This window comes from Silurus aristotelis (assembly GCF_946808225.1).
Source record: "Silurus aristotelis genome assembly, chromosome: 11".
Taxonomy (NCBI): Eukaryota; Metazoa; Chordata; class Actinopteri; order Siluriformes; family Siluridae; genus Silurus; species Silurus aristotelis.
The window spans coordinates 14,708,714-14,736,568 of NC_139584.1; the positions used below are offsets into that span (position 1 = coordinate 14,708,714).

General features: G+C 40.5%; 1 protein-coding gene and 1 long non-coding RNA gene across 5 annotated transcripts in view; one reads left to right on the top strand and one right to left on the bottom strand.

The window, feature by feature from the left end:
• LOC310732916 overlaps positions 1-27,855 on the top strand; it is a 302,995-nt gene that overhangs the window by 215,258 nt on the left and 59,882 nt on the right. The gene's annotated exons all lie outside the window — the stretch shown is intronic.
• grid2 (glutamate receptor, ionotropic, delta 2) overlaps positions 1-27,855 on the bottom strand; it is a 469,599-nt gene that overhangs the window by 60,113 nt on the left and 381,631 nt on the right. The window lies entirely within an intron of this gene.

Here is a 27,855-nt window from a genome sequence, read left to right on the forward strand (position 1 = left end):
ATGAATACAAGATGTGTTAACTCACAAATCTAGCTAGTCAGCTTACTATATTTTTATTAGGTTCATGCCAGTGTAAGCATACCACCATAGAAGTCACTCAGAGCTTGCTAATATTGCTGTTATGTTTCATTTATTGGCCGAGTTGGCTGGAAGGCACAGAGTGTTATGTAAAGCATATCTTGTTATTGTAATACTTTAAAAGGTGTTTTGTCATTGTTTAGCTTGGCACTTGGAGGTGACAATGTGTGATCATTTTAAACCCTTGCACAGCAAGTGCTAACTTTTCTAACTTCACACTTTTAGTGTTAGGCAATGAGAAAGCCTGTAGCATGAGCATAGCAGTGTAACATCTAAGATTAATGAGTGGAATAGCAATTTACATAATGAAAATAAGATGCACATATCAATTCAATAAACACTGGCTCAATGTATTGGTGTTCACATGAAACTGGGAGTACATGAAAAAAAAATAGAGTATTCCAAAATGAGCTACAATAATGCCAATATTTAAAGCCAAACAAATATGCCTAAGTGTGACCCTGTACTGATGGTCCCCGAGTTACAAGGGCTTGATTTACAATTTTTTGATCTTACAATGAATATTGTGGTACAACAAAATAAAAAATATTTTGAGTTTCATGCAGCAAACGTAGCAGCATATAATCGGTAGGACATGTTGGGAAGCTGCCAGGGTGTACACATCTCTTGCCTTCTGAGATGCCTCACTCAGACAGAGCTCAGTTGTCTCGTTTTAGAGCGTGTATTATTTCTGTGTTTTTGGTGTTTTAAGCTCAATTTTAACTCTTGTCTCTCTCCTCTCCAGACACTGAAACATTGTACATCCAGATCCACTGAACTGGTGCTTGTGCATCTGCCCACTGCCACAAACCTATATACTTTAAAGTTTATACATTGCGATAGTGTAAATTGCTCTGTTTTGTTAAATAAAAAAAAATTTACTGCAAAGAAAAGCACATTGGCTTTTATTGTGTAATGCAAGAATCTATATTTAGTAGCGTTTGCACATTATTTGGAGTCCAGCACCAGAGTCAACTGGAAATCATTATAGAGCAAGCTCCCTTCCAGATAATCGAGCTGTGTCGAAACGCTTTGAGAACACGCCCGAGTGTTCACGCGCTGAAATAATGTGTGTAATCAGTCAAAAATTGAACGCTGGCCATCACCGGCAGAGTGACGTCATGACCAGGAAGCGTCATATGGGATTCAACTACTTTGTGCGAGCAGCTTTTCCCGGCCCGCATTGTGGCCATCCTTACGGCCGTCAGGAAGGTCAGAGAAGGACAGCCTCTCACTGTCAAGCAGTGCGGACAACACCCTGGAGTGTGGCTGCCTCAAACTCCTCTGGAGTACCCATCCAAGACATTTGCACTTCTGGCCCCTCTTTCCCTGACTGTGCTTATACACACTAGTCAGGGACTGGTCTGTCTGATTGGACATTCGTTCCCAAATCGTTTCGACGCAGCTCGAGTTCCTGAAAGGGAACGTCTCTAGGTTACATATTTAACCCTAGTTCCCTGAGGGAACGAGACGCTGCATCTCTAAGCCACGCTGCCAGCGTCCCTGCAGCGCTTTCTTCTCCCTTACAAAAGCTGGCACTCGCCTCACTCTATTTGCGTTTTATACTTCCTGGTCGTGACGTCAAGTGTCTAATTTTTGACTGATTACACACATTTTTTCAGAACGTGAACACTCGGGCGCGTTCCCAAAGCGTCCCGACGCAGCGTCTCGTTCCCCTTAGGGAACCAGGGTTACATAGGTAACCTAGAGAAGTTTTTTCTGATTAAGAGCTAAACAACTTGGGCAAAGCTCTTCTGAGTTCATTATCACTCTAGCTCACTGTGTTACAACGCACTTGGCTCAAGTTGCTCTTTCGACAGTCTGTTAATATTTAATCCAAGCCTTGTCACTGTCAATTTCTCCCAATTTATTTTGGTCACGACTCCATTTACAAAGTAGAGGCAATGACATAGGAATTAATTAAAAAAAGAGCCTCATTTTGTGTTACATTTTTCTGATTATTTTATTGTGACAAGACATTTATGCATCCTCAATGAGACATTTTATATTGACAGAAACTCAATGAACAATAAATACAACTTGCTAAGGTTACTGTGAGAGGTTTTTTCTCTGCAGAGTCTGAAAAATAAGCCTGTCAGCCTCCCTTCACAATAATAACGCACAGACTATCTGGGATTATCAGGAACTAGTTCATTTTATGGCACATGATGTTGCCACTCAGATAGTTAGCTAATGTTAGGTCTAACAGTCGGCAGTAATAGTATTAATTTGAAGGTTACAATGCTCACTGAACATTTACTAAAGGTGAATAGAAATTCTTTTGAATTATAGATATTACAGTAACTGTAATATTGAGTAAATGCAGCTGCCAGTAGTATAATGACATGGATGATGGAAAAGAGTAGCAGAATCTGGCAGTCAATACAATTTCAGTCACTCATTATTTAGAAATAACAGACCTCACAATAGTCGATCAAACACAAGCATCTCAATTAATAAATTTAATCCTGTAATAAAGGTGCATTAGTTACAGGCAGCCCCAACAAAGACCTCTATCTACGTAAATGCAGCTAAAAATATAACCAATCGAGGGCAAACTTGGACATAAATGGGTACTAGCACATAGATGATGATACATGGTATCCAGGAGAAAATGTCTGCTCGAAAGGAATGTAATGAATATATAACAAATTTAAAAAGGCCTATATTGTGAAAAATGATCGCCCAACCACTCCTTAACTACACAACATTTTTAAAATAGAAAAAAATTGCAGAAACACACAGAATCTGAGAACCTTTCCTGAAAACTCCATGTTTCCACGCCACTTAAAATGACAGAATTTAGCACTCAGAAAACAGATGCATTTGAATAATTAAATTAACATATGACAAAGCTGACACACAGACACATGAATGCTGAATGTGCACACTGTCAGTAATGAGACAATTATTCACTGAACAATTTTTCATGCTATTAATTTCACCGTATAGGTCATGTTGGTGATTATTGATTTTATATATTTTTTTTCATAAAACTGAATGTTATTGTGTCTCTGTGGAGAACAACTGTTTACTTTGCATTTTTTTGCCTATAGGAAAGGAGATCATTTGTTTTTATTAATCTTTTTTTCATTTTTGCTGCTATGGCTTTCTTCTCTTGTGTGAACATTCTTCTTGACAAAGCCTTTATACAAGTGGCACTGTTATTGACTGATCTGTTATTTGACTGTTGGGAAACATGTTGTCATAAGCTTCAATGCACTTCTTACACATCTGTCACAAGATATAAAGTACAGTTTATGCCTTTTAAAATGAAACAGCCATAGTTTGAAAAGCTCAAAATATATACAGAAAGCTGTTTATATTACATATATTCTCATGGACAGTTTTCTTTAGCTCAAGATTTCAGCATCAAAGCAGGGCAGTTTACATCTGAGTAAACTTCTCAGCACATTAGAATACATTTCATGAGCTTATGGAGCACCAGGCAAGATTCTATTGAATATATTTTTACAGAAAAACATTACTTTAAACAATGACGTTTTAGTTATTTGCTTATTATTATTATTATTGTATAATTGCCAAATAATTCACACTAATGCAGTGCTTAATATTGGCATGTGTTAATTTTTGAGTCATAATAATGTATTTGTCAGGCTGCAGACGCGGAAGCCGATATAGTCCGATCATTGTCCTTTTATCTCAAAAAACCGTACAACACAAAAACACTCATAAGCCGTAGAAAACAACAAACAAAGACATCCGCTCGATACGCGTTGTCCGCTATGAGTTCGAACGTCCCAAGCATAATCCATAAAGCCTTCGGCAATGAGTAATCCAAGTCGGAAGTGGAATTCGGATATACAGCCGGCGGTCGAGCAGCCACGCGATTGTCCAGCTTGACAATATAACGACCAACAGCCTGTGACTCAAGAACGTGAGTTTAAGTAGTCTGTTCTTTAATGAGCCACAGCTGTCGGTAATCTTGGAAAGCAGCGTGACTGCTATCGAGGGGGGCGTGGCAGGGTGAATCCCTGACACCTACAGAGGGGGGCGTGGCAGGGTGAATCCCTGACAGTACCCCCCCCCCTCCAGGGGCGACACCTCACGCCCCAAAACCCACCTATGCCAGGCGGGCCAGGGCACTCCGAGGAAGGCCTCCTTAGACGTCTGGGAGCAACGGAGGCCTGGTGAGCATCCTCTGCGGAGAGCCGGAACGGAACAACACCTTGCAGGAGGATCCAGAACGGAGCCACGCCCTCGGTGCTGACGGGAGGCTGAGTAAAGCCCTTGGCGGGGATTGGAGCCGGAGCGACCTCCATGGCAGGGAACTGGATGGCAACCATGACAATGACCGGGGAGTGGAGGACGTCCCGGGCGGAGACCAGGAACGTCGTACCACCCTCTGAGGGACCTGGAGGACCGCCGTCGCCGTCAGAGGGACCTGGAGGACCGCCGTCGCCGTCAGAGGGACCTGGAGGACCGCCGTCGCCGTCAGAGGGACCTGGAGGACCGCCGTCGCCGTCAGAGGGACCTGGAGGACCGCCGTCGCCGTCAGAGGGACCTGGAGGACCGACGTCACCGTCAGAGGGACCTGGAGGACCGACGTTGCCATGCGGGGATCCTGGGGGCGATCCGTCGTCCTGAAGAGGACCTGGGGGCGAAACGTCGCCTTCTGTGGAGCCCGGGGGCAGCGGTTTGACTTCCCTTTCGCAGTCCTGGAGCCGGGGTGAGTGCACAGGGAAACCCCTGGGCGTAGGAGCGCTCCTTGGGACCCTTAGGAGCAGATCGGAGCCTACTGGGCAGCCTGGAAATGGGGTGAAGCCTGCCTGGAGATCCACGAGCGGAGAAGGGCTCGCCTGGAGGTCCACGACATCAGTGGAGCTCTCTTCGGGACACTGAAGCGGAGACAAGCTCGTGGGGTCGCTCGGAGGCGGAGACGAGCTCTCGGAAGGAGCCTGGAGCAGAGTCGTGCCCTCTTGAGGAGCCAGGAGCTGGGCGGAGCTCTCTTGAGGGACCTGGAGCTGGGCGGAGCTCTTTTGAGGGACCTGGAGCTGGGCGGAGCTCTCTCCGGAAGGAGCCTGGAGCAGAGTCGTGCCCTCTTGAGGAGCCAGGAGCTGGGCGGAGCTCTCTTGAGGGACCTGGGGCGGAGCCGAGCTTTCCGTTTTCTGTAGAAGCTCTGTGACGGCATGGTGTGCTCGCCGACGCGGAGATGGTGTGGTGCGTCCACGAGAACCCCGGAACACAGCAGCACGCTGGGAGAGACCCTGAGATGACGCAGCCCTCTCATCAAAACATTGGGGCTGAGCTGCAGGCTCATGGGAGATCCGGCACGGAGCCGCGTGCTCTTGAGAACCTTGGAATGGAGCACCTTCCTCCTCAAGGGGACTGTAGTGGAGATCCACCACCTCTATCCCCAATTTCCCCAGAAGCAGCCAGCTGAATTCGGCGAGTGAGCCGAATTTGCCCCCTTTGGCGCTCCATAGTGAGCTGGCTTTGGCAAGAACTTCACCAGACAGGAGGGAAATACAGAGGGCAATCTTGGCTCGTTCGGAAGGAAACCGGGAAATGTTAACAGCCACATACTCGCCGATGCCTTGCAGAAATCCGCCCAATTCGTCTTTTTTCCCCGAGTAACGAGCCGGTAATCCCCTTGCGCTCTCTGAGGGGCGTGGCGCAGCCGCGCTCTCATGATCCGGCTTCTGTGGATCTGAACCGCGAGAAGCGGCACTGAGCTTCCGACAGCCTGTGACTCAAGAACGTGAGTTTAAGTAGTCTGTTCTTTAATGAGCCACAGCTGTCGGTAATCTTGGAAAGCAGCGTGACTGCTATCGAGGGGGGCGTGGCAGGGTGAATCCCTGACAGCTACAGAGGGGGGCGTGGCAGGGTGAATCCCTGACAGCTACAGAGGGGGGCGTGGCAGGGTGAATCCCTGACAGTATTAATGTTGCTACTGCACTGAGGAACTGTTTAAGGGGTTAAAGAAAAACAAATCTGAATCTGAAAATTGGCACAAGAGAGAGAGAGCTTGAAATGCAATCACAAATATTTTGGGATGCTTCAACTTCAATACATAATAATAATGGCAGTGCTTCAATGTCGCAATGCCAAGGTAAATAAATAAATCTATTAATAAGCCAGCTTTTGATCCTAATCAATCAATCAATCAATCAATCAATCAATCAATCAATCAATCAATCAATCAGTCAATCAACCAACCAACCTACCAACCCACAAAAAAAATAAGGGTCACCAATGCAATTCTAAGCACAGCATGTGCTAACTTTTTTTTCCAGTAATATTAAATCTGCCATTTGCACCACGTATGCTTACAACTTTCAGCATTTCTACTTAATTAAAACAACTAGTCCTATTTGTCTTGAAATGGATTTGGGTTGGCTTGCTAGATAAAAAAAAAAAAAAAAAGCAATATTTATTTAATTTCATTTCCAGGTTAAAAAATATTATTACTTTTTAAATAAACAAGCAATTTAAACTTGATGCCATAATCTTTACATTAAAATGTACCAAATGCTTTGCAAATCATATAATTTGATGCTGATCAGTCGAGGCATAAATTAGTTAGTTAGACTTCTGTTAATTATAAATAAGGCCCAATATAAGATTTTATGTTTTCATATCTGTTTTCTCAGAAAATTGGTCTTTTGCCAATTCCCATTTACTAGCTAACTGTTGCTTGTCAAACAACTACCAAGAGGGGAACATGGACCAGGCATGCTTCCTCCAAGACATGTGAAGCCAGACACTGCATCATTTCAAACATCTGCTCACATTGCATCACAGGGCAGCATAGCACATTTGGAAGAATGTACTAACTCCTTCACTGATTGACAAGTGAGAAAGTTATGCTGTTCGGCTCACCCAGAGTCTAGTCTAGTCTAGTCTAGTCTTTGTGTTTTCCTTGGGGTGTCAGAGACTCAAGGCACTCTTCACAAGGTGAAGTATAAATCAAATAAAAATAAATCAAATAAATAAAAAATATGATTAATGATTGCTTTTTTTTCCTAATTACATGAGAACTGTGGGGAAAAAAGATATCAAATTGTCAACATGTTTTTGTCCTGTACAAAAAATTACACAGTTTTTATCCTTGGGGATTCAGTAACACCAGCTTTAAAATATTGCAGTTTGTCCTAATTGTTGTTCAGATGGGTCATTGTCTCACATAATTGACACAATGTACTCCGAATTTTTCCCATATAATTTTATATCATTTCATATAATCTGCATTAAAGGATTTAATTAAAGTAAGACAAGAAGATGGACACTAACAAGATAAACTGGCTGCTACTAGATGGTGTTTGGGATACTGTAGGTGGGTTGAACTATTGCCCCTGTTTTACAAGCCAGGCCTCAGTTTTACTGTTGATGAATGTCTTGTGTTATTTTTTTTATGTTCGGGGCACCAGAGATGTGTTAAATCTTATCAATATTGGAATGAATTTGAAATAAATTCAGGAAAAAATGCACCCAAAGATTTTAAATTTAAGCACCACCAAAATTAATCAGAGATCTCTAAGGACAAAGATAACAGAAGGGTTAGAACCCTTGTCCGGTGATGGCTGTGGTAAAGTGTGAATGTTTTACATTGCCCCTAGAAAGCCATCAGCTGGTGTTTTTATTATTTGTTTTTATTTATTTTATAGGCTTTAATTCATTTAAATAGTTTCTTAAATGAAACCATAATATATTTCGATTGTTGAATCTATAGAAATAGAGAGATAATTGCTTTTAATGTTAAGTAGACAATCTGCACGTTTGATTTTTCAAAATTTAGATTGACCAGTTTCTAGTTCTTTTTAGGATTTTCCAGTTCTTGATATTAGGATCACCATCTTATTCCTATTCCTATGAACATATGAAATTCATATGGACTTTACTTATACATTTTATAACAATGTGTTAAAAGATAAATAAATATAATTTGACATTTAAGAATTAGTAGGTTTAGGAATATTTTTTTTTTTTTTTTTTAGGAATTGTAGAATCGAAAGTGGACTAGCCGATGAAGTGTTAGTGATTTATGCAACAATGTTTTATTGTGTCCTGAAAGCTCAGTGTAGATAACCTTCAAATAAAGAGTTACCGACCATTCCATGTCTGTTAAGACACTGATCAATGTGGCATGACGCCAGTTGTAAAGCTGCCTGACTCAATGATTATATGGTTATCATCAGTTCAAGATAATACTGCACACAAAGGCCAAAACTCTGCACATAAAAGGCGGTATTGTTTAAAGTTATGACTGTTTAAAAATGTGTTGATATTTTACCACTACAGCATTCAAGTGAGTGGCTGACTGCATCACCCAATGTTTAATAAGGATGTGAACATTAATGGTTTATCATCGGGGCTTACAAACTGAAGTTAAACAAGTAGCTATACGAATCTTACAGGTTACAGCTTTGATGTGTGAATACAACAAATTATATAAATATTAGCAATTTTGCTTCATGCGACTCTGCATTTCAGATATAAAATGAAGAGAAATGGCATAAGTGCACAAGCGTTTAATTGAATTAAGAAAGCCATAACCATGTTAAGTGCTTGTAGGCAGGCCACTAATTAAGTGCAACCCAGCAGAATATGAGAACACGTGAGTCATTAAAACCTAATAACCTTAATGCAATACTTTCTACAGATAACGTTATTTGGAGGGTCCAATTTTCATCAAACATGGATTATCCAAATTATTTAATTGTCAATGAAATGTGACTAAACTGTCATGTGTGTGTTACCTTCCAGAGTTCCATTAAACATATACAGTAATTTTTATTTGATGATTGTGATCATATTTGTCTTTTTCTATTTTACAGAAAGAAAACTGCAGATTAAATACATTAGGCTTCACTGTACATGCAAATGGTGCAAAAAAATCAAGGTGCAGGATTTATTTGCAGAAATCGACTGCCCTTAAATTGGCCAAATGCCATTTGTTTATAAACTAATATGTTGAAGTAATGTGAACATATTAGTACTGAGAACGTATTTTACGTAAAAAATTACATAAAATAAAAAATATATATTTTTTACAAAAAAAAAAAACGCATCAATTAAAGTCAAATCTCTTGCAGATAACAGCAGCAAACTTTATGTGCAAATAAAGATAGTGAAGAGATTGTCACTGCATCAGTAACTGCCTTTAAATAAAGCAACATGCAGCATAATATAAATATTTCTTTGTCAGTCCTTGACTTAAACACACAACAGAGATTTGACTGGTAAGTTTTACAGTATTTTGCTGTTGTTTTTATTATTATTTTATAGTATACTACTGGCTACAGGGTTGCCATTAATCTACTTATTTATTTTTTCACTTTTGCTTCCATAAATTAAATGTACAGTATATTACTCCTGAAATACATTTCACAGTTTTTTTTTTCATTTCATACATTTAACCCTTTTAATACCACAGATAAATCCTCAGTTTTAAAAAAGCACTTTTATGTGTCCACACTACAGTGTCGAGGTAACACTAAAGCAGTGATGAAGTCAATGAGATAATGAAGTGACTAATTAAATGAATGTTAGTGATGAACACCTGTAAACAAGCAGAATCACTGAAGGAAAGAGAAACAAGAGCGGAGAAACATAACTAAATCAACTGAAAAGAAAACACATTAATCATGGGCTCAGCAGAAGACAATTAAACAACCCAAAAATCAGCATTACCGGCTTTACTTATTACTAACCAATGTGACTTTAATTCTGTCATATGTGTACAAAACCTCTAATTGAGATTTTACGTGTTGTACTTTCATTCAAGTGCATCTCATTCAAGTCACTATAATGGTGTTCAATGTTTGCTGTAGTTGGGCTCTTGAACCTTGAAATTTTTTAGTTTTTCTTAGGTTGCTGTAATTAGTTGTGTTTATTAAGCACAGCTTTTATGGCAAGAAAAGCCAAAGGGGTTACATGCGGTTGGCTATTTGTTTGTGATGTCATATCCAGCATGAATTTGTCTAATTCACTGATCTCACTCAATATTTTACTCAATATTTAATCTCTTATTAACCTTTTAAACTCACCCCGGACACCCGCATCCTCGATGGCTCTTTGGTGCAGGTGTTAATGTTTACAAATAGATTAAATGAAAAGGGAGAAGAGTAATCATGACAAACTATATATTATTCTAAAGGTCTAAACCTAAGGCATCAATTTTAGATCACAGTTTATCAATGGAAAGCTTATACAATTGTGAATTACTCAGAATGTATTGTTTTATAGGGGATTTTACTGTTTTAATGAAAAAACAGCATGCTACTCTCAGAATGTGGCCATTTTTTATAGCAATTTTTCACAGTGTACCTTTATGTGCTGGTATAGTTGAAATTTATATCCTGGTATTTTTCCATAGCACTTCACTGATGTTCTGCGTGCAGGATGTAAATTTTAATTATACCAGGACACAAAGGTACATTTCTATCACTGGGGGTGCATAAATGTTCTTTTAGAGATACAAAAAAGAAGGTACAAAAATTATTTATTGTATTCCCAGGTCTGATTAATTTTCTATGCTAAGATGACTAGTAGTCTCGGCTTCAAGACAAAGTAATACTAATCATAATATGTTGTTAATGAGGATGCCTACACTATGACAGTGTTTGAATGCCATTTAAAATGAGAAGAAAGTTGAAATATTTTAATAAAAAAAAATATTATTACGAGAATACAGATGCTCCCCACTTTACAAACATTCACTTTACAACCTTTCAGGGATACGAACAAACCTGTCTTCGAAGTGAAATGTGTACGGATTCAGAAATATTTAAAAGGAAGGAGAGCCGCTGCTAGCTGGTCGTTGACCGTAACGTGTCTACATGATGCGCACTGGACTAGGGCGAATAAATTTTTTTAAGTGAATTTTCTTTTTAATAATTCATTCATTCATTCATTTTCTCCCGCTTATCCGTAATTCGGGTCGCGGGGGCAGCAGTCTAAGCAGGCCCCCGCCTTCGACTGCTGCCCAATCCTCACAGCACTGTCCCTTACGGTCCCTCCTGCAGGTGGTGAGCCCACGGGAAGGCGGCCCCACGTCACTCCGACGTCACGGACCTTGATATTTCCCTCGTAAGGGACCCACGGAGCATAGAGGGTTAAGGGCCTTGCTCAAGGGCCCAATAGTGGCAGCATGGCGATACCTTTTTTAATAATTTTTTTTTTTATTACTTCATACAAAATATTGTATACAGTATTTAAATTATTTCTTTTTTGTTTCAGTATATTTTATTGTTTATTTGATAATATTTATAGCTCTTACATTATTAGGAGATATGTGGAGTTAATAAAAAACACAATAACATCGAACTATTTTCATAATAAAGTCCAAATTAAAAGAATAAAGTCATAGAATTACTGATAATTGTGGTGATAATTTAAGAAAAATCACAGAATTAAAACGTTTCGTTATTTTGCGTAAAATAGATTCGGTTAAATCCTACTTTAGGTTAAGATTTAGTAAAGCAAAATTTTTTGTCTTTTAGCGAATCAGCACAGAGGTATAATTTGTAAATGGACACTGTTAATTTTAATTAACTTAATTTAATCAGAAGAAAAAAATTTTGTCAGACATTGTGAAATTGCCTTTTTGGTGCAGTCTGAAATTGTGACCAGTTTTGACTCTGAAAAGTTGACATTTGAAGAGGATATGTTGTTTCTCAAGAGACTATGGGGATGATGATCTAAGAAATAGACGCTGAAAGAGTTGAACACTGGCGTGTTCAGTGCCTTAGTCTCTTATTGCTACAACGTTATTATCATACGTTTGAATTTTTCTCAAAATATTACAACTTAATTTTCGTATTGCTACTACTTTAATCAACTAATATTATATATTTTTCTAATGTGGCACAATATAAGACTAACAAAAAAAGAAAAACAGGTTATGATGGAGAAGCATGTAAAATGTTTAACATTTATGGAAAGAGACCCTAGTGTTATTACTTAGAGGTTTATGTGAATGACAAGCAGGATTGTATTATAAGAGATATGAGAGAATGTACTGTAATGTGAGTAATGTTTTGTAATGTCTTTTTAGTTGTCCTAGCTTAATACCCAGCTATATAGAAAGATTATGGCCATATTCATGATCTTTCCTGCGTTATTAGAAAGCATTATCTCTATATTTTGACCAACAAGTCATCAATTTATTTGACAGCTTAATGGGTTATAACTGGCTGAACATGGTCTTAAATGTATGATTTGTCTATGTGACAGGAGTTTTCTCACTTTTAAAAAAAACAAGACATGCCATGAAAGCTAAGACATTTTACAGTACACTGTTTTTTATTTTACATATTTTATTAATAATTAATGTTCTGTGTTAATAATGCATTTACACTGATCAGCAGTAGTGCCACCAGAACTAATAAACTAATATAAAGTTGTATATGTAGAATTAAATCTTTACTCCTGTCCAGTATAAGCAATAGATATTTTTATAATGATAATGTAACCTCCACATTCTTTTCTTTAATAAAAATGCCCCCCCCCCCCGCTTTTCTCTCTCTCTCTCTCTCTCTCTCTCTCTCTCTCTCTCTCTCTCTCTCTCTCTCTCTCTCTCTCTCTTTCTCTCTCTTACTCTTGAGAAAGAAAATGCTAAATAAATGTGCATTTTTGTAAGCATTTCCTTACGGGAACATTAAACAGAAAAACAAATATGTTTTTTTCATTAAATAATATCAATGTGTAAAATTGTGAAAAAGTACATGGTTGCTATAGCAATGATAATGTGTTAGAACAAGCACATAATTATATACAGTGCCTATAAAAAGCTATCATTCTCTGTAAAATAAAACTGTACCTTTTGTCACAATACACCCTCTAAAATTGTTAAATTTTTTTAACTGTGTGAACACTTAATAACCCTCATCATCAAAGTGAAAATGTTTTAAAACATTCTGGAGGATTATAAAAAATGTATAAGCAATATACCTGGTTTGGTAAAGTGATCAGCCACTGTTAGTAGTGCATGGTGCTGCAAAAAATTCACCGTGGTTGGGAAAATACTTTCAAATGGGCCTCAGGGATAACGCTGAAGAAAGGCACAAAATACTTCAACCTGCATTTAGACGAATGTTCTGTAACTACTAGTTCAACAGTAAAAGAACTGGGAGTTATTTTAGACAGCAACTTGTCTTTCAAATATCATATCAACCAAGTTACAAAAACAGCCTTCTTTCACCTTTAGAAATATTTCTAAGTTAAGAAACATGTTGTCTATATCCGATGCAGAGAAGCTCGTCCATGCGTTTATGACCTCCAGAATAGACTACTGTAATGCATTACTGGGTGGATGTCCTGCATCATTAATAAACAAGCTTCAGTTAGTCCAGAATGCAGCAGCCAGAGTTCTCACAAGGTCAAGAAAATACGATCACATAACCCCAATCTTATCGTCCCTACATTGGCTTCCTGTTAAGTTTCGAATAGACTACAAACTATTACTTCTCACTTATAAAGCACTAAATGGTTTGGCTCCCATGTATCTATCCAGTCTTTTAACACGCTACAATCCGCCACGCTCCCTGAGATCTCAAAACTCTGGGCTTCTAGTAGTTCCTAGAATAGCAAAGTCCACTTAAGGTGGTAGAGCATTTTCACATTTAGCTCCTAAACTCTGGAATAGTCTTCCTGACAGTGTTCGGGGCTCAGACACACTCACCCAGTTTAAGTGTAGATTAAAAACATATCTTTTTAGCAAAGCCTACACATAACACACATCACATCATAACCTTGTGCTCCAGAACATCTGATCACATGCATATTATCAACTTGTGCTGTTAATATCATGAACAGCAGCTACGCTAATTCCTCTCCACTGCTTCTCTTTCTCTCCCCATCCCGAGACACCCTGAGGTTTGGTCAGCCCCAGTCACCGCCCACCTCATGATGATTACGGACCTTTGAAGAAGTAGATGCCGAATTCGCAAATATCCCGAACCATCTAGAGACGTACCAGTGCCATTTGGATCCCGCTACATGTGTGGAGTTTTGACATTGGACCTCCTGAAGTGTTTAAAGGCTCTGGCATGGAGAAGCTGATGCTGGATCTGTGATGATCACAAATGCTGAGCTTATAAAACTAGGAGCTACTAACCATATAGACTGTATAAGACTGCAGAAAGAACATCACTTATAATCTTATACTCCAGTAATCATGTTAGTTCTCACTCTCCAGTGTTCTGTATTGTTGAAAGATTTATGATCAAACTCTTGATGTCACCCAAATCAGGATGGGTTCCCCTTTTGAGTCTGGTTCCTCTCAAGGTTTCTTCCTCATAACATCTAAGGGAGTTTTTCCTTGCCACAGTCACCACGGCTTGCTCATCAGGGACAAATTCACACCATTCACCTTAACTGTTGATTTGTGTAAAAAGCTGCTTTGAGACAATGTCTGTTGTAAAAAGCGCTATACAAATAAACTTGACTTGACAAGTAGAGAGGCACAATGAGAAGGCTACAAAAAGATTTTAAAGGCTTTACCTGTCCCTCAGAGTACTGTTCAGGCCATCATTAAGAAGTAGAAAGTGGCTAGTACCACCAACACATTGCTTAAATCAGGCCGTCTGGCCAAACTGGATGACCAAGCCAGGAGGATATTGATCAGAGAGACTACCCAGGGCAACTTTGAAGGACTTACGAGGCTTTATGACTGGGAATCTCACAAGCTTACACAAAGCTGGCCTGTATGGCAGGGTGGCAAGTAAGTCTTTCCTAAAAAAGTTACATAAAAACTTCTCTGAAATACTCTGGCAAAAGGTGTTATGGTCTGATGAAACCAAAATTGACCTTTCTCAACTAAATTCCAAACGCTATGTTTGGCAAAAAGCAAAGATAGCACAACACCCAAAACGTGGGGGTGTTTCTCTTCAGGGACTGGACTGGGCAATTGGTCAGGATTAAAAAGAAAATGGCTGCTGCCAACTACATCTAAATCCTTGATGCAAACCTGTGTCTCTTTGACAGCTAAGGACATGAAGGTAAATGTGCTTACCTGACTTATATCTGAGAAAATCTGTGAACGGACTTGCACAGAGCAGTCTTTTGCCGCTCACCACAACATTTTACTAAACTTGAGCAATTTTGCAAGGAAGAAAAAAAAAAAAAAGCTAGTACTGATGAATCCCTAAAGATTAATAGCTGTAATTAAAGCAAAAGCTGGCTGTACAGAGTATTAATTTAGGACACTGTTCCAACACTGTAATTCTAGTTATTCAGTTTTTTTTTTTATTATTAATTTTCTGAACTGTTGCATTTTTCTTATATTAGTTTGATGTTATAAAGCAAAATTTGTAAATAAAGCTGGAAAAGTGTTTTTCTATGGGTTTTGATTTCAGGTTGTACAATAAATAAAGTAACTATTTCAAAGTGATATAATGATTTTTTTTATAGGCACTTTAATGTGATTTGTTTTGCAGCTTTGCAGCTGACATCACTATCTGAGCCACAACACTATAGAGAATTAATGTACAAGAACTTCTGACCAATGAGATTTTATTTAAATGCAGAGGTATATTATACAGTATAGCACATTACTATAGAATACTTTTATAATTAACAGTAAAAAGTGCTGCAGATGTTAATGTTTAAATAGAGAATGTACTAATGAGCAACAGGTAACTATGGCAACACACTAGCACACTAGCATCAGAAGACTGATACCTTTGATTGTGTGTTGGAGTGATAATATAATAAGTTCAATCTCTTTCTTTAGAACTAGAATTACTTGGCATGCCAGAACAGCAGTACGGACCTTTTTCTTTGTCAAGGGTGGATTTTCATAAACAAATAATTATGAATCTTTTTTTAAATGTTCCTCCAATTGAACACTCTTCTATTTAATAAAACAACTTCCAGCCTTATTTTTGCAGCACATGCTGTGACTAATGAAATCGACGTTACCCAGGTTACCATGGTTCCCTGAGGAAACGAGACTCTGTTTCAACGACGCTTTGGGAACGCTTCTGCGTTGTTCACACTCTGAATCACGTGTGTAATTAGTTCAATGGAATGCGCAACGTCACCGGCACGGTAATGTCACGACCAGGAATCTATAAACAGCACATTAAGTGAAGCCGGCGCTAGCTTCTACAAGGGAAGGAAGTGCTGCAAGGATGCCGGTAGTGTGGCCTGGAGACGCAGCATCTCATTACCTTAGGGAACCATGGTTACATATGTAATCTGGAGACGTTTTCTTTTAAGAACTCGAGCTGCATCAACAATGCTTGAGAATGAGTGTCCAATACCACCAGACAGACCAGTCCCTGCCTAGTGTGAAAGAGCACAGCTAGGTCGAAGGACAGAGGGGCCAGAGGTAGCAATGAGTTCAAGGTTTTAAAACCTGACAAAGGTCAGCAGGGTGGACCAGCCCGCAGCATTGCAAATGTCTTACAAAGAAACTCCAGAGGATTAAGCCTTAGAGGCTGCCATACTCCAGGTCAAGTGCGCTCTGATCCTGGCCAGAGGACTCGTAGGAGAATGAAATAGCATCCACAATTCATCTGTGGAGCATCTGCTTGTTCGCAGGAAGACCTCTCCTCAGAGGGATGTCACAGACGAACAGTTACTTCGACTTTTTTGCCTTTCCTGGTCTGGGGCCTGAAAGGAGGAGGAAGGAATGCCTGAAGCATAACAAGTCGTGGGGCATCCAAGGGTACTTTGGGGACATAACCCTTTTAAGGGGAAAGAAAGGCACTGGCCATGCCTGGAGTGAAATCCAGAAATAAGGGGGCTACAGAGAGGGCCTGAAGATCCTGAAAGGAATCTTCCAGGGAGGATGTACAAGAAGGGCTACTATGTCCCCAATCCATGGTCTGCCCGGCCACCGTGGGGCCACCAGGAGGAGACGTACTCTCTCCAGAACTCCCAGAAGCAATGCGACAGGAGGGAAAGCATACAGATGCCGCCTCGGCCACGCCTGAGCCATGTCATCCAGTCCTAGAGGGGCTAAGAAAGTAAGAGAGAACCAGAGGGGACAGTGTGACATCCTGTGACATGCAAACAGGTCCACTTAAACTCTGTAAACATTTCTACCAGATCTGCTTTATCACTTGGGGGTGGAGTTGCCATTCCCCGGGCCTCAGCCCTTGCCTTAAGAGTGTGTCTGTTCCCTCGTTTAGATAGCCTGGGATATATGCTGCCCTCAAGGAGAGCAGCTTCCCCTGGGCCCACAGGAGAATGTGAGGTGCCTATGTGTACAGGAGGTGCGAGTCAAAAATCAAATCAAATAAAATTGTATTCATCACATACACATACATACAGGGTACGACATGCAGTGAAATGCTTTATACGATGGTCCGGCAAGAGGGGAATAGGGTGGGGAGAAAGAAAACAAAAAGCAGATAAATAAAGTATAAAAACTATATAAAATAAAAAAAAATAAAATAAAATATAAGGTATAAAGGATATATAAAGATATGTATGTAAACAAAGAGAAAAGTGTATATACAAAGAAAATCCTTTGGCAGTAGACAGTGAAACAGTAAACAATGTGTACCAAAGTGTAAACAATAGACAATTTTAGTGGTGGGTTGTCCATAAAGTGTCCGTGTGCAGTATGGTGTGGTGTAAAGTGTCCATAAAGTGTCCGTTTGCGGTATGGTGTGGTGTAAGGGTCCGTAAGTGTCCGTGTGCGGTATAGAGTGACCATAAAGTGTCCGTGTGCAGAATGGTGTGGAATAAAATAAATAAATATAAAGTGCACTTTGCTGTGCAAGTCCAGAGTTTAAAGTGACGTGGTGCGAGAGGTGAGGTATGTACAGAGAAGAAGTGTGATAATGGAAAGAGTGGATCAGTTTTAGATCCTGGGTGTTTCCTGGTTTAAACACTGAATGGCCTGCGGGAAGAAGCTCCTCCTCATTCTCTCTGTGTTCGCTTTCAGGAATCAGAAGCGTTTCCCTGAACGCAACAAAGAGAAGAGTCCATTGTTGGGATGGCTGAGGTCCTTCACAATCTTCCTGGCTCTGGTCCGGCACCGTGTGCTGTAGATGTCCTGCAGGTCAGGGAGCTTGGTGTGGATGGTGCGTTCAGCTGAATGCACCACCCTCTGGAAGGCTCGTCTGTCCTGCATGGTGCTGTTCCCAAACCAGGAAGTGATGCTACCCGTCAGAACGCTCTCAATGGTGCAGGTGTAGAAAGTCTTAAGCACCTGAGAGGGTAGTTTAAGGTCCCTTAAGCGTCTCAGATGGTACAGACGCTGCCGGGCCTTCTTCACCAGGGTGTTAATGTGACAGGACCAAGCCAGATCCTGTGTAATGTGAACACCCAAGTATCGGAAAATGTCCACTCTTTCCACTGGAGTCCCGCAGATGTTTAGCGGTTGGTATGACCGCTCCCGCTTTGTGCTGAAGTCCACGATCAACTCCTTAGTTTTGCTGACGTTCAGGAGAAGGTTGTTCTCCTGGCACCATCTCTCCAGGTTTTTAACCTCCTATAGGTAGGCCGTCTCGTCGTTGTTGTTGATCAGGCCCACCACAACAGTGTCGTCAGCAAACTTGATGATGGTGGTGGAGTTGGATGTGGCCACACAGTCATATGTGTACAGCGAGTACAGCAGGGGGCTCAGAACACAACCCTGGGGAGCTCCAGTGCTGAGGGTGAGGGTGGATGAGGTGTGTTTTCCCACCCGTATGGCTTGTGGTCTGTCTATCAGGAAGTTAGAGATCCATTGACACAGCAGCTGGCTGAGTCCCAGGACCTCCAACTTAGTGTGTAGGGAATTATGGTGTTAAACGCTGTAGTCCACACTGTAGTCCACGAACAACATCTTTGCATAATTCCTATTTCTTTGGTCCAGGTGGCTCATCGTGGTGTGGAGGAGATGAGCAATGGCTTCCTCAGTAGAGCGGTTCTGACGGTACACAAACTGTAATGCAGTGATGAAGTCTCTGACCAGTCTCTCGAAGCACTTCATCACTACTGAGGTCAAAGCTACAGGGCGGTAGTCATTGAGGCAGGGTTTCTTCGGGGGTTTCTTCGGGACAGGAACAATGGTGGACTGTTTAAAACATGAGGGGACAACAGACTGTTCCAGTGAGAGGTTGAATATCTCAGTGAACACCGGTGCTAGCTGGTCAGCGCAGGCTTTCAGAACCCGACCTCTGATGCCATCTGGTCCTGCTGCCTTTCTGGTATTCACTCTCTTGAATGCCCTCCTCACGTCATGCTCTGAGATGGTGAACGTGTTTACTCTCTCGGCGTGCACACTGGTTGTGCCGCTAGCGCCGCTAGCGTGGTTAGCTGCAGCCTCGAAACGAGCGTAAAAGGTGTTTAGCTCGTCTGCCAGAGAAGCGTCCGCATTTACCATTCTAGAAGATGGTGTTTTATAGTCCGTTATTGTCCTTAGTTCCTGCCACAGGCTCCTACAGCCACCATGTTGAAACTGTGACTCTAGTTTCCTCCCGTAGCGCCGCTTTGCATCCTTCACCGCTCTGCGAACACTGTAAGACGCAGCCTTGTACTCTTCCTTGTCCCCGGTGGCGAGCCCTGAGTTGTAGGCAGCGGAGCGGGATCTCAGAGCGTCGCGGATGGTTTTATCCACCCACGGCTTCTGGTTGGGAAACATTCTGATGGTGGTTTTCTGCACCGTATCATCCGCTAGTTTCCCGATGAATCCCACAACCGCTTCCGTAAACATGTTGACGTCATCAGACCTGCGCCGGAACATGTCCCAGTCTGCGTCATCCAAAGCGTCCTGCAGAGCGGCCACCGATTGGTCAGTCCAGCGCACGACCTCCCTCTGAACCGAAGCTTCCTGTTTCAGCCTTTGTTTGTAAACAGGCATGAGGAAGATGGCGGCATGGTCCGATTTCCCAAACGGTGGACGTGGTTGTGCCTTGTAGCTGTTCTTGAATGTTGTATAGCAGTGGTCCAGTGTTCTTTCGCCCCTGGTGGGGCAGGTGATGTGCTGGTGAAAGTTCGGGAGTGCGCGCTTGAGGCACTGTTGAAATCTCCAAACACAATGAGCGCAGCGTCCCGATGCTGTATCTGGTGTTGCGTTAGTGACTCATGTAAGTCCCATACTGCAGTGTCCGTGTCCGCTTGAGGTGGAATATAAACGGCACTGACTATGACCGAACTGAATTCCCGAGGTAGATAAAAGGGCCGACATTTGATGGTCAGTAGTTCCAGGTTTGGTGTGCAGGAGCGTGAAAGAGAAACAATGCTCGTGCTGTCGCACCAGTGGTTGTTCATCATCAGACACACTCCACCTCCTCTTGACTTCCCCGACTCCAGTGTTCTGTCCATGCGGTAAACCGAGAAAAACTCGGCCGGCTGGATGGCGTGGTCTGGTACCGCTGGGTTCAGCCATGTCTCGGTGAAGCAGAGAAGGTTGCAGTCCCGAATGTCTCTCTGGAACTTGACCCTTGCCCTGAGGTCGTCGAGCTTGTTTTTCAGTGACTGGACGTTGGCTAACAGGATACTAGGTAAGGGAGCGCGGTGTGCGCGTGCCCTCAGCTTGTTCCTGACGCCAGCTCGTTTCCCTCGCAGACGCCGGTACGGGTCGCGTCCTTTGTTCCCCCTCAGGATCTCGCTTGGCAAGCATGGGTCCGGGTTTAAAAACAGCTAAAAGTGAGTGCATTGTACACCAATAGATATAAGAGTGTCTCTGTCATATCTAATGATGTCCATCTTGTGTAGATGGAAGTGTAACTACTTAAATAAAAGTACAAAATAAACAAAAAAAGAGAAAGTGTAGCCGGAGCAGTCGTGACGGCAGCCGACCTCACTGGCGCCATCTTGTTACAGGCCCCCTAGTGGATGATATAAGAGATCACAGAGGTGTTGTCCGAACAAACCAACACATGATGACCTTTTAAAAGATGATGGCCTTCTTCAAAAGCCTGTAAGAGAAGCATCTGTCATTAGCATTATGCGATGCCTGGGAACTCCCAGCACTGCGCGCTGAGACAGGAACACGGGATCTTTCCACACATATAAGGCACATAGGATTCCGAGAGAACCCTTGGGTCCTGAGCCACCACTTAAGGGGTCTAATGTGCTCAAGGCCAAGTGGAACCACATTGGATGCTGATGTCTCTGAAACTGCTTGACAGTGAGCAACTGGTCTTGTGTTACCCTTCTGACAGACGTTAGGATAAACGCAATGTGGGCAGAAGACAGCTGCGCACGCATAAGGGTCAAATCTCACACAATGCCTAACTAAGTGGTTCTCTGCAGTGGAGAAAGCACACTAATTTTGGCGTTCAGCCATAACCCTAATTCCTTTATGTGAGTGAGAATGACATCTCAATGCCAGACCAAAAGTGCTCTGATTAAGCTGGGATCACCCAATCGGCAATATAGTTTAGGACACACACTTCGTGAAGGTGCGGGGTGAAAGGGCAAGTCTGAGCGGAAGGACCAATATGGTAAGCTTCGGCGCCTAAAAGCGAACCTCACGAACTTCTTCTGCAAACCGATTAAGAGGAACCGCTGGAACGACGGTTACTTGGCCACCTGAAACCTATCGATGACCGCATACATACCATATTCCGAAGGGGCTTGGTGGGCAGCGTCCAGGTCTTAAGGGATGATAAAACACCCGGGGAGAGATAGCTGGTCAGCGTCTCTTGAACCCGGGGCACCGACCAGTAACCACACTTTTTCAGTCCAACAATGCTTGAGTATAGAGAAACCCGAGAACTGGAGTTAAGCTGAGAATAGCATAGCCTAGGACCTGGACACCTCAGTGTGCAGATCTGGAAAGAAGGGCAGACCCTGACATGATGGTTAAGACGCAATTAGCAAAAAGCACTTTTAAGCTTGCTGGATGGGCATACTTTCTGCTCATCGGCTGGCTAATCTATATCCAGCTTGACTACAGCACAGGTGACAACCTCCAATAGCTATTCATTACAGATGGGTTTGATCGAACCTGAATGCTCTTGTCACAAGGGAAAAAAAACGCTGAAAGGCATGCTTTCCAAGCTTGTGAACGAGTGCGGGATCAGGCAGGTGAGGAAGGAGAAAGGGACAAGCCCGTCTCCAGACCTTCTGCCAGGTCTATCTGTGAGCCCCGGGAACTAGCACACTATTCCGCCTCAGCGAAAGTAGGGCCAGAACCATGAGAAGTTGGTGCACACTCCTCAAAGAGTGTGTGAGTGTGTATTCCCCATAATATAGTGGGGACAGGGAGAAACACAGTAGGTGTTTTTTTTTTTTCTGCTTGCTTTCATTCTTACATTTTTTCAGACATTACCACTTACCAATAAGCCACACACATACTTCATGAACAAACAGAAGCTAGCTTTACCACTTGTGATTTTTTTTATGTCTACCCTGCCGGTGGCATTCCATTGGACTGATTACACACGTGATTTAGAGCTTGGACAAAGCTGAAGCCTTCTCAAAGCCTTGTTGATGCAGCTCAAATTCCTGAATTGGAATCAGCTTGTTCCAGTCTGCAGCCACCTTTCTCATCTTCTGTATCCAGCACCTGTGTAGGTAACCTTGCAGTGAATGATGGGAAGCTGGGACCGTGTCTTAGGAGTTAGTCTGAGTAAAAACAATAACTAAGACTAGGCTAAAAATAATGGCAGTTCTTGCAGTCCAAACTTTACCATTTTTATTGTTCAAGCCCCAGGGTGGGTGCTGTTGTGTTGGGCCCGTGGCTGAACAGATTACAGCTTACAGCGCACAGAGGAAATTCTCACTGACAATCCTCTATACTAGGGTCTCTGTCTGTCAGAGATAAGGGGAAGGGCCAGAAGGAAAAATATCACCATATTTGGACTCTCTTTTCAATTTTGCTTTAAATGTCGGACTAAAAAAGCCTTCTTCGGAACCATTAATAATGTCTTGCCTCAATGCAAAATCAAGTGTGCAGAATAATGGTAGAGGAAAATAAGAATAAGACAGACATCTTCATTGTCAAAGGTGGAGGAGGATTTTATGCTTTTTTCCAAATAAGGTAGAGGAAGAAATGAATGATAGAAAGCACAGTGAAGAGCAGGATGAAAGAAAGAAATGGAGGAGTGTAGTACTGGAAAGTGGAGATGAAAGGACTTACAGAGCCCTGTGGATCTGCACTTAATGTGCTCATGTTTTGCGTGTGAATGTGGGGAAATAGAGAAACAGGAATAGACAAAAAATGTAATCACTATTAGAGAGAGGCCCTAGTTTGTGTGTGAAGTATGAACAAACTACACCTGAAAGAAACATGCAAGCTAGTTTATTAACATTTTACAGGGTATTCAAAACACACAGAATAACACATAGGTTGAAGGCAATTCAAAGACAATATTATTAACAAAACCTGAAATCGTTTAACAATTTCATGGCTTAAAAAAAACCCTCTGCTTAAAAATATAATAAGTGGCACTTTATTCTAACAAAAGCATGTTTCCTCTATTTTGAAGATACTCAGATTCAATAATAATAACATTGACTAAAATCATGCCTATTTAAAATACCTAAAACATTCCACCTCCATGTCAGCAGAGGTCCCCCTCTCCTGCATACAAAGGAATAATCTTTCAAACATAACATTCTGGTTTAGCAGATTCGCTTTGTCAAGTCTTGCCAAACACCTAATTTTTATTTCACTTCCTGCTTTATAATCACCCCTCAGCATTGCCTGTCTTTCAATCATCGTGATTCGTTGCCTTCAATTTGTAATTTGACCCTTGTCTGTTTTTCTGGATTGTATTAAGAACTGTTAATAATCCTTACTAATTTGGATCCTCACCATTCTTCCATGTGGAGTGCTTTTCAGCCTTGGTATTCCAAAATAAACAGAATTTGTTTCTAAATTTGAGATGCACCACACATTTGCTTGTTCAATAACAACAGCATTCAACAAAAGTATGTGACGTTTTTTAGCCAAATAATAATGCACCCTTACTTTTGCATTAATATTGTATATTAAACAATTTATGAACATGTTGCACATGAAAATGCAGTTTTGAATTTGAATCATCTTTATTTCCGAATATCATTGGTTGCATGTGCAAGGAATTTGTCGTTGTGTGTTGGGGCTATAAAAAATAGTAACTATTAAAAAAATATTTAAAAAAATAAAATAATAATAAATAAAGATAAAGACACTAAATACACAGTTTGTGCAGGGTATGTAAAGTAAGGCAAATAATAATGTGAGTTATGTGAGATGACAGATGCAGATAATTTTTCCCGAATTAGTAAAAAGGTGCAACGCTGCAATATAGTGGTCATTGTTGATTGTGTTAATGTAACACATATAGAATAATGTGTGCATAAGTTCCACCCTGCTGTTAAAATCTGAAAAATAATACATGCCAAAGCCTAAAATTTCAAAAGGGAAAAGGGAATACTGGCTCATTCTTCGCTCAGATTTCTTTGTTGTAAATCACCCACAACACCCTTACTAACTGCATGCACTATTGATCTAATTGTAAATGTAAATTGGCACTCTTTCTGTGGGATCGTAGTAAATGAGGACCAGCATGTTCTATGGGTACTTGAAATGGATGCAGATGTAAAAGCAAAACATAATACGCAGACGTAAGAGGGCAGCCGTGCGTATAGGTGTGCACCCTCGGCTGTGTGTGTGTGTCACAAGTGTTTTACCAAACGAATATAAGCAATGTACCAGTCTGACCTTCATGCTCTTAAGCACCACCGACAGTCTTAATTACCCTCCAATCTACCTCTCTCTCTCTCTCTCTCTCTCTCTCTCTCTCTCTCTCTCTCTCTCTCTCTCTCTCTCTCTCTCTCTCACACACACTCTCTCTCTCTCACACACACACACACACTCTCTCTTTCACTATAGTGCCATTAAATATACTAAATTTAATATATAGAAGAGATTGTCTTCTGTTCAAATGCTTCAATATGTTACAATGAATAGAAAATGAATGGTAGGTTGACATATGAGAATCTGCTAATAAGATTCATCCAACATAATTATAAAGAAAACTAACAGAAAAAGTGCTAAAATAAATGTGTGCCTGTGTGTGCCTGTGTGTGTGTGTGTGTGTGTGTGTGTGTGTGTGTGTGTGTGTGTGTGTGTGTGTGTGTGTGTATGTGTGTAATATATTTAAAAAATATAAAAATATCAATCTGGGCTTTGAGCTGTACTGTGAAAATGCTACACATACAGTATACACAGCATTAAACAATTCATTACCAAAAAAACCAAAAAAACGTAACTGCTTCAGCAGCACTGCAACATTAAGTCAATGAATAAAAGTAACATAATAATAGTAATAATAATAATAATAATAATAATAATAATAATAATAATAATAACAACAACAACAACAACAACAACAACAACAACAACTGTATTCACTTTTAACATGAGCATGTGTTCTAGTCGCTCCAAATTAATAAATCCACTACAAATCTGCAGTTTATCATGACAGAAAGGTTGAGGGACAAGCAGCATTTAGACACAGGTTATCAGATTATCGTAATTATTTTGCACAAATGGCTTCCTGTGTTCGTTATTTGCATGTGTGCTTGTCTAAAAAGCTTTATAAAGCAACTTTCACCATCACCTCTGCCGTTGCTCCCATTAAAACCGCATTAAAACTGGCTTCATTTTTGACACGGTCATCCCTCATATTTTTCACTCATATAATGTTTTGCACCCTTTTGTCCGTCACATCTTTAAATGAGCTCCACTCTGCCTTGAAACTAATGTGCCAATTAGCCACCAACAAAATTGGTGTTTATTGATGTTGTAAAAAAAAAAAAACATTAAGTACAATACAAAAGATTAAAACCGTTTTTGATACAAGAGGTTAATGTTTGTGAACAGGTGAAGATTTTAGATATTTTTCATATTAATATTTACCCAAATTAGGGGTATATAACCGTATTTATTCCAATATAATTTGCAATCTGATTGCACCTGAGAACACTAAATATTTAGTTTACCCTGGAAACATGAATGAATTGTAGACTAACAATTGAACATGCAGATCATCCAAAAGCCCTGAATGAGAAAGTAATTATAGGAGGCATGAGTATGATTAAGATGTTCAAAGCTCCAGAAATGTAATTTCAATTGTTTAAAAGAAATACACCATGAAACACAATCTTCAAATGTTTGCATTTGTGTCTGTATGGACATAATGTCTGCATGTGGGGATGTTTGCTATGTATGTACATAAATAATAGATTTGCCTGCGAGCCAGAATAAATAAAAAATCAAGGATTTAGTTTAATGTGTAAAACAAGGGTCTTCAATCTTTTCCACCAAGAGTCAACGTAGCTGCAGGCTTTCTTTTCAGTCAAATTGAAGGCACAGTTGATAGTTGATTGGAGCCGTTTTTGATCTGATTAAACAAGAGGAAGCAGGCATGACTCCTGTCTGGTGTGAATGAAAGCCTGCAGTCACTTTGTGGTCAAGATTGGAGACCCCTGATGTAACAGTATATGCTGGATTTCATGTAGTCATATATGTACCAAATTTAAAGTAAAGCTAGAAAATGTAATCAATACAAGCATGTTTAACAAAGAAGTGGATAAATTCTAAACTGAAACAGTACATGACATTTCGAATGTCACTCAAGCATTGATCTGGTAAAATTATTGTTTATGAAACTAAAGAAATTAGAATGTGTGATGTAGTTCAAGTACAAGTGAGTCATCACTTTTCACATCATTCCAGCCACGAAATTTGCTCCCCATGCTCATTTCTGAGTGAGAAGCTTTATTTGTCCAGAGCTCCTCTAACAAAAAGATAAAAAAGAGAAATAGAGTCACAAGCTATGAATACATTTACACTCCATCTCTAACATTTGCTGCAAACTAACAAGCAACAGCATCTCCAACATCACATCAACACTTTACATCTTAACTGTTTTTGAGCACTTACAAATTCAAAATCAATTCTCTTTCCTCCTAGGACTTTGGGTGAAAAGATAAAGGAGATAACGAATCGCTGAAAATATTATAAACCCTTCTATATGTGCACTTGTGGTTATGTAAGTGTGCACATAGGTTCACAGATGTGTGAGCATTAACCGATCTTGTGTCATCATATTAAATTGGATGTAATCAGTCTTATTTAGAAGTTTCTCAAAGCCTGAGCAAATTGCATCATTGTTTGGACTCAAGTTCACGGATACATTAATGAACTCCATTTGTCGATGCGACTGCTATTTGAATAAGATGAAAACAAGTGGAGGGCCGGTATCTACAGATATAAGAGAGTAATTAGCATATATCATTATTGTCATTATCATCATTAGTTGATGGAATCTGACAATTTAATGATTTACAGAGTAACTGTCCATGTTTGTTTTGCAAAATAAAGCCTCCTGATGCTCGACATCTAAAAAAAGAAGTTTAATGTATAATTAGATGCAACAATAAAGCTAGCTGTGTATGCTGTTTCTCCTGTGCTTAGGCAGTACACCAGCCTCTGGCGGATTTTTCTTCCTTTCTTCCTCATTAGAAGGCATTTCCTACAGTATAATTTTTCACAACAAATATTTCCTCTTTGTAGTATACTTCCTCTTTCCTTATTTCTGTAGGTTGCATTTATTAAAATAACCCCAATATTAGATAGTATCCATTAAAAAGGTGGGCTGACAATCCATCAATACATTCCAATCATCTCAGCTAGCATATTTCGGGGGGAAATAAATGTGTTTCCATGTGCCTTTCATACAGTTTCTCAAATGACCTGAGGATATTTCTTTTAAAATATGAGCAGAAAAGTCTTGTATATAATGGATTTGTGAACATTAGGGAAAGTTTTGCCATTTTGCATGTGACCTTGTTAGAAATATGTTAATAATAGCTTATTAAATGTATTATTTAAATTAAATTTATCATATAACACTGACATTTAGTGACTAT